Consider the following 15472-nt stretch of genomic DNA (forward strand, 5'->3'; position numbering starts at 1 on the left):
AGCACAGCCACTTTAAAAATGCCCTGGGACTGAGGTAGGATGGCGTTAAATATCCTCCATGGAGCGACACCCGTCTAGCCTCCAGCCACAGCACCACCTGGAGCTGTCCGTCGTGCTGACTCGTTTCACCTGCTTCCTGAAATGCCTGATGGGAGCTGCAAGGCACCTATGACAGAAGCACCAGGACCGGGGATGATGGAGGTCCTGGTGAGATGCACCAGGGCCACTGGCAAAGGTGAAATCAGGTATTAGCGAGGTTCAGAGATGAGCAGCTCTGGCAGGACCAGAGGCAAAGAGCAGAGTCAAGATCGACTGAAGGGCAGATACTGACCAAGTGTGGCAGAACCAAAACCTAGCACAAACACCAGGTATATGGCAAAGCTGTAGTAGGTCCAAAGGCAAAAGTGGGGTCAGGAACTAGCAGGAGCAAAGACATGGAGGAAGAGTTGGTCCAAATGGAGGCAAAGGCCAGAGCAAGAGCACGAGGCGGCTGCTGCCAAGGCACAGGTCACTGTGGCAAACTCAGGCAGGGCTGAGCAGCCTTGTGTAGCAGCTGGCTTCTGCGATTTCAGTGGCCCTAATCTCTGCAAGCACTTATGGACCTGATCCTGCAAGAACTTGCAAGTCAACGAAGCTGCTGCTGTATAAAAGCTCCCCAGGAAGCCATGCTGCTCAGCAAGTCCTGTCCTAACCCAACTTCTGCTTCTCATGCAGGGCCAAATCCTACAACCCAAACCACACCACAGATCATAATCGAGATCCAAAGCCTTGCACAGTGCAGATACCTGAATGCTAGAATGTATTTCAGAAATTCCCACAGTACATCAAGAGGCAGGGCAGGGCAGGGCAGGGCCAGTCCGCTGGGTGACCACGAACAAAGATGAGGGGCATCCACTCACATCTAGTCTCAGGAATGTGGCTTGCAAAGTCTCGTCTCCTGTGGAATCACAAACAGGTCAAACTGATGGGAAGCAGCCTTTTACAGGCAGAGACAGGGGAGCAGTTTGCTTGATTCACTAGTTTTTATTTATTAGATTCATAACCTGCATTTTTTTTTCCTTTCAAAGAGCTCAAAGAGCTTATACAATTCTCCTCATCCTCTGAATCTTCTCCTCAGAACAACAATCCTGTGAGGTAGGCTCAGCTGAGAGTCTGTGACTGGCCCAGAGTCACCCAGGGAGCTCCATGGCTATTTTCCAGCACTCGGTGGCAGCTTTCTTCTGCTCTGAACTAGCAGGAGCAGGAGGAGTGTCTAGTAGTAGTAGTAAACAGTATTACTTTACGTGCTGTGAGTAACTATTGTAACGTTCCCTTTTACGCACATGCTGTGGAACGGGCATCCCCACTACTCCACGTGAGTTGCTGCCAGTGCATCAGGCAGGGCTATGCCACATGCTTCCACAGCCTGAAGAGCAGCCTCAGTCCTCCTGCTCAGAAGGGGAGAGCCACGAACTCTCCCAGGCCGAGCAGCTGCAGGTCATGACAGCAAAGCCTTCGCACGAGCGACCGCGACTTTCAACCGCAGGGCAGGCGTTGCGGGGTCAAGACGGAGAGCACTGTCAGATCTGCTTGACACATGTGCTCAGCGCCTCCCCGTGCTCCGTCTCCAGCCAGAAGCGCACGCTGCTAAAATCTGATCTGTCAAAGGTCCCTCCGGCCGAGGCGTGAAGATTGCTGGACAGGACCTTGTCACGCGGGAGCGAAAGGCTGCTTGCCCACCCGCACACTCCCGGAGACAGGTCGATGGGAGCTGGTGTAACACACACGAGTCGAGACGCTTGCGGTGTGACACGCCTGGGGCGCCAAGGCTCCCAGGGATGCGCCAATGAATATTTATCAGGGCAAAGACAAAGTGCAGGACATCTGCGGGGCACATGTTGCAACCTGGCACTCAGGCAAGGGAACCTGCTAGAGCCGAGTGACCTGCACAACGTAAATGCATAATTGCTGGCAGAAACCAGATCCACCCCTACGGTTTTGTCCGTCTTTCTGGAAGCTGTCTACCCATGCACGGAATGGAATTCTGTTTTTCTTTCTAAGCAGGATCTCTTCTGCATAGAATCATTTGCATCGGTGCTGATGTGCATCCATTCCTGGTGAGAGCACATTTGTGCTAAGGCGAAGTAGCATATGTGCCCTGCAAAAGGGAAAAGCCAGCCCAGGAGTGCACAGAATGTGCGTGGCTTGGAAAAGGCCAGCCCACTGCAGAATCCACAGGTCGGAGTCACAGGCAAGGGGACTCGTTGGAATTCGCTGTGGACGTCCCAGCAAGCTAAAGGACTCGGTGTAACTCCTGGGACACTGGCACCCCTACAGAAAGTGCTGACAGGGGGCAAAACAGAAATGAAGTGGGTATTAAGGAAGGAACTCCCTGGAGAAGACCCTGATGCTGGGAACGATGGATGACAAAAGGAGAAGGGGATGGCAGAGGATGAGGTGGCTGGATGGGGTCACTGGGGTAGCGGGTGTGGGCTTGGATAGACTCCAAGGGATGGTGGGGGACAGCAGAGCCTGGAGGAATGTTGTCCATGGGGTCGCGATGGGTTGGGCATGACTTTGCAACAGAACAAATTAAGGAAGGAAATAGGAAATGGAGTGGCCAGGGAAGCAGGAAAGCTGTGCAGAACATCTAGAACAACAAGGCCAGAAACGTAGCATATGAAACACTGAAAAGTATAGAAGCTTGCTCTTTCGTCGTCTTCGGACCGGCTACATCAGATATCTCTTACCAGTAATAATAAAAGACAGCACTGTGTGTGTGTTTTTCATCCAGACACGGCCACGATATCAAGTTTGTACAGCCTAGTCAAGTTGGCAAGTATGCCTGAGGGATTAGCGTCTTGGGGTCCCGTTTTCTTCCAAATGCATCGATTCATTTTAAATAGGTCTACGTGGTTGAAGTCTGCACTACCCCCTTCAGCCACTAGGGGCAGATGTCCGTGGTGCAGTGGGTGGGGGGAATTTGGCCAAAGCCCTGCCCCAGTCCCACAGACCAAAGAGCAGTAGGCAATGAGGCCAGCTTGGGAAAAGACGCAAACTCCGTTTTCATCACGCTGAGTCATGTAGTCATGATACGTGAACATAAAAAGCACGTGCTCAGAACATGCGTGTGTCTAAAAACCAGGGTTAGCATATATTCTAATGTTTATGGAATTGTAAAGCATGGGTGCTAGTTATGGGGGTGGGGGGGTCCTTCATAGACACATCGCAATGTGGGGGCAGATGAATGTTAACTCCGGACTCTAAAACTACCCAACCGAGCAATGAATAGCTTTGCAGTCCATCCGCAATCCGTGTCTGAAGGCACAGGTGATTCATACGTATTATTTTTATTTAGTTCGTACATGGTGTATCCCACCTTGTACTCCAAGGTAACCTACATGTCCATCACAGTCTCTTTTTCATTCTCGCAACAACTCCTGTGAGGCAGACTTATCTGAGAGTAAGTAACTAGCCCAGAGTTATCCAGCAAGCTTCATGGTTAAATGTGGACTGGAACCCGGGCATCTCTGGACCCAAGTCCAACACTAACTTGCTCAGATTCATCACAAGCTGGACTCTACTAGTGAATCAGATTCTACTGGGGAGGTGCCAATGTTGCCGTCTGGTCCACAATTGATGGATGAGTTTCAGTTGTTGTGGCCTGATGATGTGGACAAGGTGCTTGGACAAGCACATCCCACCACCTGCTTACTGGACCCTTGCCCATCTTGGCTACTCAAGAAAGCCAAGGATGGGATTGGGACCTGGATCCTGGAGGTTGTCAATGCCTCTCTGAGGGACGGCCGGGTACCTGCCCCTTTAAAGGAGGCGGTAGTCCGGCCAATCCTAAAGAAGGCATCCCTGGATCCAGAGGTGGCTGGCAATTATAGACCGGTGGCCAACATCCCGTTTCTGGGCAAGGTGTTGGAGTGGGTGGTGGCGGGACAACTCCAAGCACTCTTGGATGAAACTGATTATCTGGACCCAATTCAGTCTGGCTTCAGACCTGGGTATGGTATTGAATCTGCCTTGGTCGCCCTGTACGATGATCTGTGCAGGGAGAAGGACAGGGGGAGTGCGTCCCTGTTGGTTCTTCTGGACCTCTCAGCGGCTTTCGATGCCATCGGCCATGGTATCCTTCTGGATAGGCTTGCGGGATTGGGGGTCGGAGGCACTGCTTTGCAGTGGTTCCGCTCATATCTCAATGGCCGATTCCAGAAGGTGGTGCTGGGGGACTATGGCTCTGCACCATGGCAGCTATGCCATGGAGTACTGCAGGGGTCTATTTTGTCCCCTTTGCTCTTTAACGTCTACATGAAATGGCTGGGAGAGGTCATCAGGAGGTGTGGGCTGCGGAATCATCAATACGCTGATGATACCCAGCTCTACCTCTCATTTTCCACCAATCCAGGTGAGGCAGTGGCTGTGCTGAACCGGTGCCTGGCCGAGGTAATAGGCTGGATGAGGGCCAATAAACTGAAGCTCAATCCAGACAAGACGGAGGTCCTGTTGGTAGGTGGGTTGGGCTTCGGGGTGGGGGACCTGGACCTTGTCCTGAATGGGGTTGCACTCCCTCTTAGGGACAGGGTTCGCAGCTTGGGAGTGCTCCTCGACCCTGAGCTGTCATTAGAAGCTCAAGTAACAGCGGTGGCAAGGAGTGCCTTCCTTCAGATTCGGCTGATCCATCAGCTGTGTCCCTACCTGGAGAACGACTGCCTGGCGACAGTGACACATGCATTGGTAACTTCCCAGCTAGACTTCTGTAACATGCTCTGCGTGGGGCTGCCCTTGAAGATGGTCCGGATACTTCAATTGGGCACAATAGAGCTGCCAGATGGCTGATGGGGACTGGGCGTTGTTCTCATATAACCCCAGTCCTCCGTCAGCTTCACTGGCTCCCCATTGAGTCTGGGCCCAATTCAAGGTGTTGGTTATCACCTATAAAGCCCTCAACAGCTTGGGACCTGGTTATCTAAAGGAGCGCTTACGTCCATATATGCCTGCCCGCCCCTTGAGATCAGCGGCAGAGGCCCTTCTCTGGAAACCTTCCGTGAAGGATATTAGGAGGGTGAGTACCCGGAGGAGGGCTTTCTCTGCGGTGGCGCCCCAACTATGGAATGTGCTCCCCAGAGAGGTCTGCCTGGCGCTGTCGCTATTTGTTTTTCGGCGCCAGGCCAAGACTTTTTATTTAAACAATATTTTAATTGTTAATTGTTGTTTTTATTTATTGGTTTTAAACTATTGCCGAGATGCTCCGAATTTTTAATCTTATTCTATGTTGTCTATTTTCTTTGTAAGCTGCCCCGAGGCTTTCTGCGATGGGGACAGCATAAAAATGCTATAAAATAAATAAATAAATAAATAAATAAATAACCACTGCACAACACTGACTAGAGAAGACTAAGGGACACAGTCATACACTGAGAGCCAGGGTGGTGTAGTGGTTAAGAGCATGGGACTGGGACTCAGACGATCCGGGTTCGAGTCCCCGCTCGGCCATGGAGCCAACTGGGTGACTTTGGGCCAGTCACAGACTCTCAGCCCAACCTACCTCACAGGGTTGTTGTTGTGGGGATAAGATGGAGGAGGAGATGTAAGCTGCCTTGAGCCCTTTGTAGGAAAAAGGCAGGATATAAATAAATAAATAAATAAAGTCTCCCACCGCCATCATCACTGTGGGACAGCCACCCCAGAGGGTGGGGAAGAGGGGACCAGCCTGCTTCCAATAATCAGATTGGAAGCGGGCTGGAATTCCACTGAGTTCCAGTGAACTGAACTTCCCAACGTCCCCACATCCCTTGCACCGGGGGTCCAAACCTGCACGAGTGCGTGCAGCCTTCACTGTGTGAATGTACGGGCTATTCCCCCCATTCATTAGATGCAGCTGGATCCATTCCTTAGGGAATCCTAATAGGACGCAATTTAGTATTGATCATATAGAAATACAGATGACGTCATTTATGTACAGAGTTATTAGCAACACTGGTAATATCAACTAATATTGGTTGGCGAATCGTGCGTCTCATAACCCATCCATTACGCAGGCCAATAATTTGCTCACCGGGGAATGCCTGAACAGACGCTAAATCTTCTCGTTGGGGGAAATTTTGGGAGCAACTCAAGCCTTAGGTGTAGGAAAGCCTATTTTAGGACAGGGCCATCTCAGCCAAGGGTGTCCCTTTCAACAAGGGCTTGACAATTCCATCTGGCCCTGGCAGGCAATCCTTGTTCGCAGAAAGTTCCGTCTCTCCGGAGAGGAAAGCTGCTAATTTCAAGACACAGCCCAGCATCTTGCATTCTTTAGCAGTTGGCGTGCCTTGCGCTCAGCGGCAGAGTCACAGCCAAGAAGATTCCTCGGTCCATTGTCGTCCATATTATTTTTGAAGAGTGGCCAAGAAGTCTCCGTTCGGACAGGCAGACGGATCGGCTGCTGGCTGCCGTCCCTGCAGAAGCATTAAATCCACTCGCAACAGCTGGGCCTCAGCTTTGAAGGCACTCTCCTGCCCAAAACTGCGCCAGGCGGGGAGATTAAATAAAGATGTGAAAAGGAGGGCAAACGGAGGGAGGGACGTGAAATGGAAGATGAAGCGCAGAGTCCTCGGTAGCGTGGAGAGCCCAGTAGATTTCGCGTTGCCGCAGCCGTGTTCGAGGAGGCGATGCGAGCACCTCCGTTTTCGAAGTAGCTACACATTCCATCAGAAACACGCCATATTTTAGCTTGTCTCTTTGACATGTGGTATAAATAAGCTCATTGTTTTCCAAAAAATGTGACCAGCCCACCCCTTATGCGGCAGACACGCTGCCTGCCCCTCTTTCCTTATAATTAATAAAAGGCAAAGCCACAGATGGAAACTGTATTTACAAGACTTCATGGGGAGGCTGTGTATTGGGCGGGGGGTGAGATGCAAGGCTGGGGGATTTCTTCCAGTCCATGGGATGCATCTAATTTTTTAATCATTAAAAAAATGAAGTTGATTTGTTGGGATTTGTTTTTATATTATCGATGTTTCGTAGATGTTTTTAGTATTGATTTAGAATGCTGTTGTTGTAATTGTTGTAAGCCGCCCAGGGAGCCCAATCATAGGCTATGGTAGGGACATATAAATTGAAATAATAAATCAATAAATTTCTGAGATGTTCTCAGGGCCAGCTGGAAAGGTTCAGAGGAGGGCAGTAAAGATGATCAAGGACTGGAAACAAAGCCCTGGGAGGAGAGATTGAGAGAACTGGGCACGTTTAGCCTTGAGATGAGAAGAAGGAGAGGAGACAGGCGCATGGGAATGGCGGTCACAAAGAGGATCGCTTCTCGACCATCCCAGAGTACAGCACGTGGAATAATGGGCTCAAGTTCCAGGAAGCCAAGCTCCCGCTAGATACCGGGCAACATTCCCTGCCTATGAGAGACATACAGCAATGGAGCCCATGACCTGGGGAGGCTGTGGGCTCTCCTGCCCTGGAGCCACTCAAGATGCAGCTGGACAGCCATCCATCCAAGAGGGAGGGTTTAGCTGGGAGTCCTGAGCAGGCGGCTGGACCTGATGGCCCTCTGGCCCCTTCCCACTCTACTAGTCCAGGATTCTGTGAAAATCAGTTCGGGAGAAGGAACTGAGGGCCATCATGTTGCTTAAGCTAGAAGTGGCATTAAAACCTCTTCAAGTGAGGACAAATCCTGCAGATCTTGGGAAACCATCACGCTATTGATGGCCGTGGGGTGGAGTGGGAGGAGAAACCCTCCAAGGATGTGGTTTGGCCTTCTCAGGAAACCCTGGCAGGCCAGAGCGAAGGCCGAAATTTCTGCCGGAGATTCCAGATTGCTGCTCTCAGCCACGGGACTGTCCCAGAATAAGAACCTATAGGGTTGAGCTGCAAAATCGGGTAATCTTGGAGTGCTTAGCTAGGATTCTAGGCTCCATCCAGCCATGAGGTCCACGGGGTGGCTTTGGGCCAGTTGCTGCCTCTTGGCCTAACCTACCTCGCAGGGTTGCTGGGAGAATACACTAGCTGCCCTGGAAGCTAGCCAGGGCTCCTTGCAAGAGTGGAAAATGTTGGTGTGATTCTGTCTGGCTTTTCTCAGCCACCAACTGGGGGCTTGAGATACCAGGTCGGAGGTGGACTAAGGGAGGATTGCTGGGCCGCGGTTGTTGTTCAGGAACAGGCGGGAACGGTTCTCCGAATGAACATTCCCTGTACATGGCTCGAGCGAGGTGGAGGAAGAGCGACCGAATCGCATGCAAATCTGACTGCAGACCAATTGTCCACAAGGTATGCTGGGATCTCTATCGATCCAGCCAAGCGAGACGCTCTGATTTTGTTTCTTCCCAAAGGTGACTGGTTACAGGTTTTCCGCCTCTGTGGAGGCCACGACCTGGCTGTCTCTGAGGCATGAATGCAGTGGGAATCTGAGCCAGCCACCTCATTGGATTTCCCGCGTCTCGGGATGCTCCCGGGAGGATACGAGAACCGGAGTCCACCCAAGCGTGGGCAATGCTGTGCTTTTCACTGGCGCATCGGATGCCAAGCTCGGTGGGTGGCCCGATGAAAGGTCTACGGTTGCTCGCCTCTGTCGCTCTGGGATGCTGCTGAGCCCTTGCACGGCGCTCAGCCTGACAAGGGTCACGTAAGAAAGCACAGAGCTGCCCAGGAGTGACAGAAGCCGTACTCTGAAAGAGTCTTCCCCAACCTGGAGCCCTCCAAGTTCATTTCCCATCACCCTGGACCACTGGCCATGCGCGTTGTGGGCTGAGGAGGTCCATAGTCAAGGTCAGCAAAGCTGCAACCCATTAAGGGTCCCAGATACCACCCCAAAGCTCTTTCTGGCTCATGCCCACACGAGGCTGCAAACCTTTCTCTTTGCACTAGAATGCAGGCATGCTTTGAGGAGATGTTTCCCCATCAACTCTATGCCACACACACATTTTCCCCATGCGGGTTTTTTCAGGTGGATGCCGTTTTTGAACGCGTGTCTTTTTACAGTATGAATTGCAAGCACAAACTCGACATTGGGCAGGTCTGGGAGCTGCAAATGGAGGACGGTCCCATCAAAGAGGAACTGAAGCACAGTTCTCATCCACTTCTGTGTTGGGAAGCAGCTTGAGCAACAGTTTGCCGATCACATGTCATTTCACGACAATGCCAGAAAGCTCACAGGCAGGGCGGAGGAACAGACGTGGCAAGCCATATCTGTAGAGAAAATTCAGTGCCACTTTTAGCCTGTAAATGACAGGAAGCTTGGGGCCCGGGTACCGTATGGCCCACGCTTCTCCCATGCCTCCCTGCTGAGCATTTGAGGCCTCGCTCCAGACTTCCCTACCCATCAGAGTAGGGAAAAGTTTGGCAGAATGCTTTCGATTTCATTTTGTTTGGGTCGTTAGGCTCACGGATCTTTGTTCACTAATCACTGCTCTGTTGCTGCTGTTGTGATGCTGCATTTATGTCCCAGCCTCTTCCCTTTGTGAGGATCCAAGGGACGTACGCAGTTTCATTTTATCCTCACAACAACCACCCTGTGAGGTAGGCTACTCCGAGAGTGAATGACTGGCCCAGTGAGGTTTGTGGCTGAAAGCAGACTAGAACTCAGATCTCCCAGACCTCAGCCCAGCACTAACCCCTGCACTTCAGAGTGCCTCTGCGAGTTGCCGCTTTTGTAATTTCATTGATTTCCAGGTTTGGTGTATTAACTGCTCTTTTCTCTGGTTACTGTTTTATGTAGCATTGATCGATGTATTTTAAAAATTGCCGAGCTATTTTGCAGTTGCAAGCTGCCTTGAGCTCTGATTTGAAATAGGTCTATAAGACACTGGGGTCTTTTACAGTAAATAAGGGGAAACAATTTTGTAACTAGCTGGCTGGTCAAATTTTGCCCATTGCAACTCACGCCTTATTAATGAGCCTGGGCCAGCATTTCACAAATTCTCTAGTCAGTTTCGAGAGGCATGTGAGTTTCTGGGCACTCGGCCTGTATCTAAACAATGCTATTTTTGCATATGTCCTGAGTTGCTTGGATTAACACTTTTCTTGCTTGCAGTAAGATTGCATAAGCAAGATACATACGATGTAAGATTACATAATCTTACTATGTTTATGTCACTTTGCCCAACCAAAAATCACGTGCAAGGAAACAGCTGGGGAGGCATGTTCTCCCTTGCTTCTTTTTCTGCTCCCACATGGCTTATTTCCTGTTCAGACGCAGCACATGCTCCCTTTTACTCTCATCACAGCGGATTTGGCTTGTTGCTCATCTCGTGCTTTCATTTCCATCCTCCACCCACTTCCCCGCCGCCCGTGAGCAGACACGGTATTTTACTTACTACTTCTGTAAGAGGCAATGTTTCTGTGAGAAGTTATGCAAAAATAGCCCTTCTGAAAAGGCATCCATAATATTTTATTTATTTATTTATTTATTTATTTATTTATTTATTAAAGCATTTCTATGCCGCCCCTTGCCGAAGCCTCAGGGCGGCTCACAGCACAAATAAAATACAATAAAACACAAAAATAACAATATAAAATTAACAATATAAAATAAATATACCAACAGTCGTGCAACTTTCCTGCAAGGAATAAAGCTATCGGGCTCCTGAACAAATTGGTGCATACTGTGGGAATTTCCTGCATATCGAACTGCAAGCCCACATTCAGCAAGCCATGAATATTTTCAGCAGGTCGTGTGGTCCGTTTTGGGGCATGTGTGCACACTTTGAGAACAAGGGCCCGGTTCCCATAGATCTCCAGCAGCAGCAGATGGGGGAGTGTACAGTGGGCCAACAAGCACTGCTAGCCACAACCATGAGGACTAGGAACTTAGGTACACCTCATTTTCAAACAAGCAAGCCAACAAACCCCGACAGGCCCCATGCATGGCAAATACAAATGCTGCGACAGGTGGAGAAGCTGAGCAGGCCACCTTTCCTGGGAAAAGAAACTAATACCTGTGTTGACAAGGGATGGTGACACCTGTTGCCCATAAACATGGCAGAAGGTCTGAGGAGGCAGGGAGTAAGAAAGCAGAGTATGTTTCATGCCTGGGAAGCCCTTGCTTCCTTGCAGAGGACTCGCCACCGTCTCTTGCTTCTTTGCCTGTTAGCCGCGTGATGCTGAACTCAAGGGGATTCAGACTGCAGTTGTTTATGCCAAGGGAAGTGGCGTGAATTTGCCACCCAGGAAAGTGAAGTTAGCTTTGCAGCTGTACTCTCAGGTCTGCCCACACAGCGCTGCAACTCTGGATTTCCAGGGCCAAGACAAAGGGAGCCTGTCCTGAACCTCGGCAGGCGGGGGCAAGGCATGCAAAGCGCCCGACGTCTGCCCCCTTCCGCCCTTCCTGGAACAGTGGCTGGGCGGCGGTGGGGAACCAAAGAGACAAGGGACCACAACATGTCCCGATGAAGTCACCTTCTGCCTGCTCGGCTCTTTGCATGGAGCTTAATTAGCTTCATTAGCAGTACAAAGGCAGACTCTAATGGGTTTGTTTTTGCTCTGAGAGACAGATATTTGCTCCCGGGGGAAGTATCATTCTACGGAGGGAGGAAGAGTGGGGGTGAGGCCCCCTGATTTGCAGCCTCGCTCAGCTGCGAGGGCAGAAGGGCACCTGGTCCCCAAACAGATCCGGATGGCAGATCCGGATGGCAACCGGCACCGCCACCGGGCCGTTCCACCACAGCGAGCGAGCGCCCGTGTGTGTTTGCTCCCACCCCGACATACAGATTCTCTGTACACACAGAAAATGAAAAATGGTTCAGCATAGCCCAGATATATTGTCTTCCTAAGTCTGGGAGGCTTCCCCTTTCCGCCTGGGTTGAATGCTCTTCAAACATGAAAACTTTCTATACGAAGCCTGAGAAGAAGCAGGATAAGAAAAGCTCGCCTGCTTATGTCCGCTGATTTGCCATGAACCAGTTCATCTGCTTTATAGATGTTGAGGAGATGATGACGACGATGACGATGATGATGGAGGGTACCTTTCAGCATGTACAGAGTGCCTTTTGCTCACCATTCCACGCACCTGAGCATCTGGTCTAGGAAGAACGTCTACCGAGTGAAGTGCCGACAAATGTTTGCCTGCCAGTCCACAGATATGACATTTTCAGGTATAGATGAATCTGTCAGGCTTGGTGGTTCCTTTGTCCAAGCTTAAATTCAGTTAATTCCAAATTTTGAAGAAAAAATAAAGTCCACATTCATGAGCATTACCGCATAGTTCTTCCAATATATGCGTTTTTGTGGCAGTACCTAAATAATATTCCTGCAAGCAATCTGCTAATAAAATGCATTTTCAATGGTATTTTCCACATATATATCTATATATAGACGTGTGTGTGTGTGTGTGTTTAACTGGAGAATGTTGAGCAGTAATTTAGCAAAGTGCAAAGTTAGAAAGATAACTGAGCTTCAGATTGCATAGTGATTTGAAGGTGCAAAATTCAATATGTTCACATTAAAATGCCCCATTAAAATGTGAACTGAATTGATTTATCTCTCATCTCTGTACACATCAAAAGAGATGTACGTACATCTAGGGTATATATCACTATAGGCCAACCTACTCGTCCTCCTAGGTACTATCTGCACTTATGTGTGCCTTATCCATCAGCTATGCAGCCTAGGGGCATGAGCAGCACTTGAGCCATAATTGCACAGAAAGATGACCTATAATCCTCCGAAGAGACTCCAGAGACAGCTGGAGAAGACCGAGCCATGGAAAGGCATCCTAAGCCCCCAGGACCAGCTCGCCAAAGGCAGCTCAGGTGGCAGCTCCTCTGCACGCAGAAGAGGCTCTGTGGCCATCCTCAAGCCTGAGGACTCCGGCATCCAAAATACCAGCATGCCACACCCGTCCTGGCTCTGCTGCCTGAGGCTGCCCAAAGAGGTGAGGCCCCCTGAAGAGTCAAAGCCTCAATAAATGTAGAAGTAGGGCTAACCAGCCTGAACATCCGTAACTTCCTACTCACACCTTGGTCCTGTTCTGCTCTTTGCTGGAGCAGCATACATACAGGCAAGTCGGCTAGAGCCGAGGGTCAGACCAGACGGCCCGGGAGGCCCCTTCTGACTCGCTCTGTTTCTGTTTCTAAGCCCAACTGGCTTCCGGCTCCAGCACCACTAGGAGCTGTCCATGGTGCTGGTCTCTTTCTCCCAGGCCTGCTGGGGAACTTGAATGTGATTCAACCTGAGTGCTGCTCAGATCTGGTCATAGCAGAACCTCACAACCCAAAGATAGGCTGGACATGCACATGGTGGGCATGTCGTGAGAGGAGCCGGCTGGAGCCGGGGGTCAGACTAGATGGCCCGGGAGGCCCTTCTGACTCGCTCTGTTTCTATGTAACCCAAGCCACACCTTCAAGCACCCTCAGACTTGTATGAATAGAATTAGCTTGACTGGTTGTGTGAGACAAAAGAACATGGGGATCCCTCTATCTTTTTGCAGTCACGCACTGCTGAGATCCTTCTAGCCCTATTTTCTTCTAACTAAACAGTGCAACAACAGCAGTGAGAACTGATACATACCTTCCCCCTTTATAGTGCAATAATGCACCATAAAATTAACTGAATTCTGCCATGGTATAATATGTAACATAAAAGCTGTAGACATTTATCTGTAGGGCATGGCACAATTAGCTTTTGCATGAGGGCTCTTTCGACTTACTGTATGGGGAGGGTCATTTTTTATTTTCAAATGTAAAACAGGTAAGCAGTGTGTCTGCAAACAAAAGCTGCAAATCCTAGGACAGACTGAGAATTCACTACACGGGGGAAGCCATAGGCTGTAGCCAACTCACATCCAGGTTCTCTCTCGCTCTCTCATTCTCTCTCTCATCCTGGCTTCCCTCCCCACGTTAGACATGGGATTCTTGAAGGGAAGTGTGCCTGCTTATGACATTTTCCTTATTCAAATTTCTCTAGGGTCCTGAAGTAGCTTTCTGGAGGGACATCAAAGCTTTCGTAACATACTGATTCTTCCAGTTTTGAATATTCAGTTCAAAATGTCCAGACTGCTGTATGTTTGCACATTGGCTGAGTTTTTGTTGACATTCTTTTCCCTGCTCCACCTGCCAGTGTTTAAGTGGACTGACCAAGCCCAACATCTGCCGAAACATGGGCTCATGATGGAATTGTGCTGCGTTTTTGTGGGTCAGTTTCACTGATGGAAGAGGAACGCAGGGAAGCAGAGCCCCAGGACCTTTTCAGAAGCCGGAGCTGTCGTGAACAGTCCTCTCCCCAGACGTCAATGAGAACTTTGATGCACAATCCCTTTCTTAGGCCTCCCTGATTACACTGCAGTATAAATCAAAGCAGCATTCTTCTCAAGGTGTGGGGGTAGTGTCTGCCCATGTGAAGAGAGGAATCCATACAGAAGCACCCCCTCCTTTCAGGAAGAACCTGGCTTCCCTCTCAGGGTTGCTCCTGCTGCTTGAGGATTAGACCGTGGGAATGCCAGACACTTTGCCATGGCTCTGCATGCTTCCCTAGCCATCTCCTGATGGGTCAAGGAGTCCCTTCTCTGTCATGTCACTCCAAAGGAGAGCTCCCTCCTTTCTCAGGACTGGCCGGCTGTCATCCTCTGCCTGAGCATCTTCACTAGGTAACCACGATCTTGCCAAGTCATTTGCCCAAATCAGCCCCACCTCCTCCTCCTCCTCCTCAGAATTGGAGGACTCTTCTGAGCAGACCGTAGTGTGTGAGAACTGGGCCCCTCTGTAGATGACCACCAGAACAATGGACATGCTCTCCTGCCCAGGCATGGAAATGGAGGGATAATAAGGCTTTCAAGCTCTGATTGTGATCGACAGGAATGGAGGAAGTCCAAGAACAAGGAAGAGCACCTGGCAGAGGCTGGATACTTCCTGTTCCTACTTCGTATTAGCAATTTCAATAGTAATTTTCAAGATCGTTTGCTTCCAATTAAAAAGCCGGTGGTTGCATGCAGTCAGAAGTAATTTGGCGCTCCTTGCTCCCAGGTAATTCTGGATGGGATTACAGTCGTGTCCTGTAACCTAATTGTGAGATTTCATTAGTGGTGCATTCATTTGTTTTGGACTGCTGTGCTTTATGATATAGTGTTTAACTAAAGTGTCAACTCCTTTGAGGATGCTTAATAGGAAGGCTATAACATATAAATTTATTATTGCTGTTATTATTATTACATTGCATACATTAACCATGATTAGGAAGGCTGTCATGGCCAAGAGCTGCACTTCAAAATTCACCACTGCTCCCTGTTGATGAGTTGTCTATTTTGGGGAAGGATCTCCAGCAAAAACTATGCCCTTCTAGAGTGGAGTTCGATTCCCCTCTCAGGGCATGGGCCATGCATGAACCATGGTGAGATACAGCTTAATTCATTAATCCCTACCTGAAATCCACCTGGTAGTTTCAGCTCCCATCAGCACAGCCTCCTCCACCCCCAGCCTTTTTGCTCGAAGCGGCTTGGGCTCCAACACACAAAGAATTGGCAGATGCTTGAAAACAGGATTACAGGTTTCCGATTGCTTGGAATATC

At 49.8% G+C, this 15472-nt stretch overlaps 1 protein-coding gene and 1 long non-coding RNA gene across 6 annotated transcripts in view; both read right to left on the reverse strand.

The window, feature by feature from the left end:
- The window catches only part of PLXNA4 (plexin A4), a 498163-nt gene that overhangs the window by 297018 nt on the left and 185673 nt on the right, over window positions 1-15472 (reverse strand). The window lies entirely within an intron of this gene.
- Window positions 3181-13041, reverse strand: LOC123022728. The gene is made up of 3 exons (XR_006414557.1): window positions 12969-13041; window positions 10175-10177; window positions 3181-3192 (listed from the first exon to the last, which is right to left on the reverse strand). It is a non-coding gene; the product is annotated as an uncharacterized LOC123022728 (long non-coding RNA).

Source organism: Varanus komodoensis, unplaced genomic scaffold, assembly GCF_004798865.1.
Source record: "Varanus komodoensis strain SLA01 unplaced genomic scaffold, ASM479886v1 scaffold1, whole genome shotgun sequence".
In the NCBI taxonomy this organism is placed as follows: Eukaryota; Metazoa; Chordata; class Lepidosauria; order Squamata; family Varanidae; genus Varanus; species Varanus komodoensis.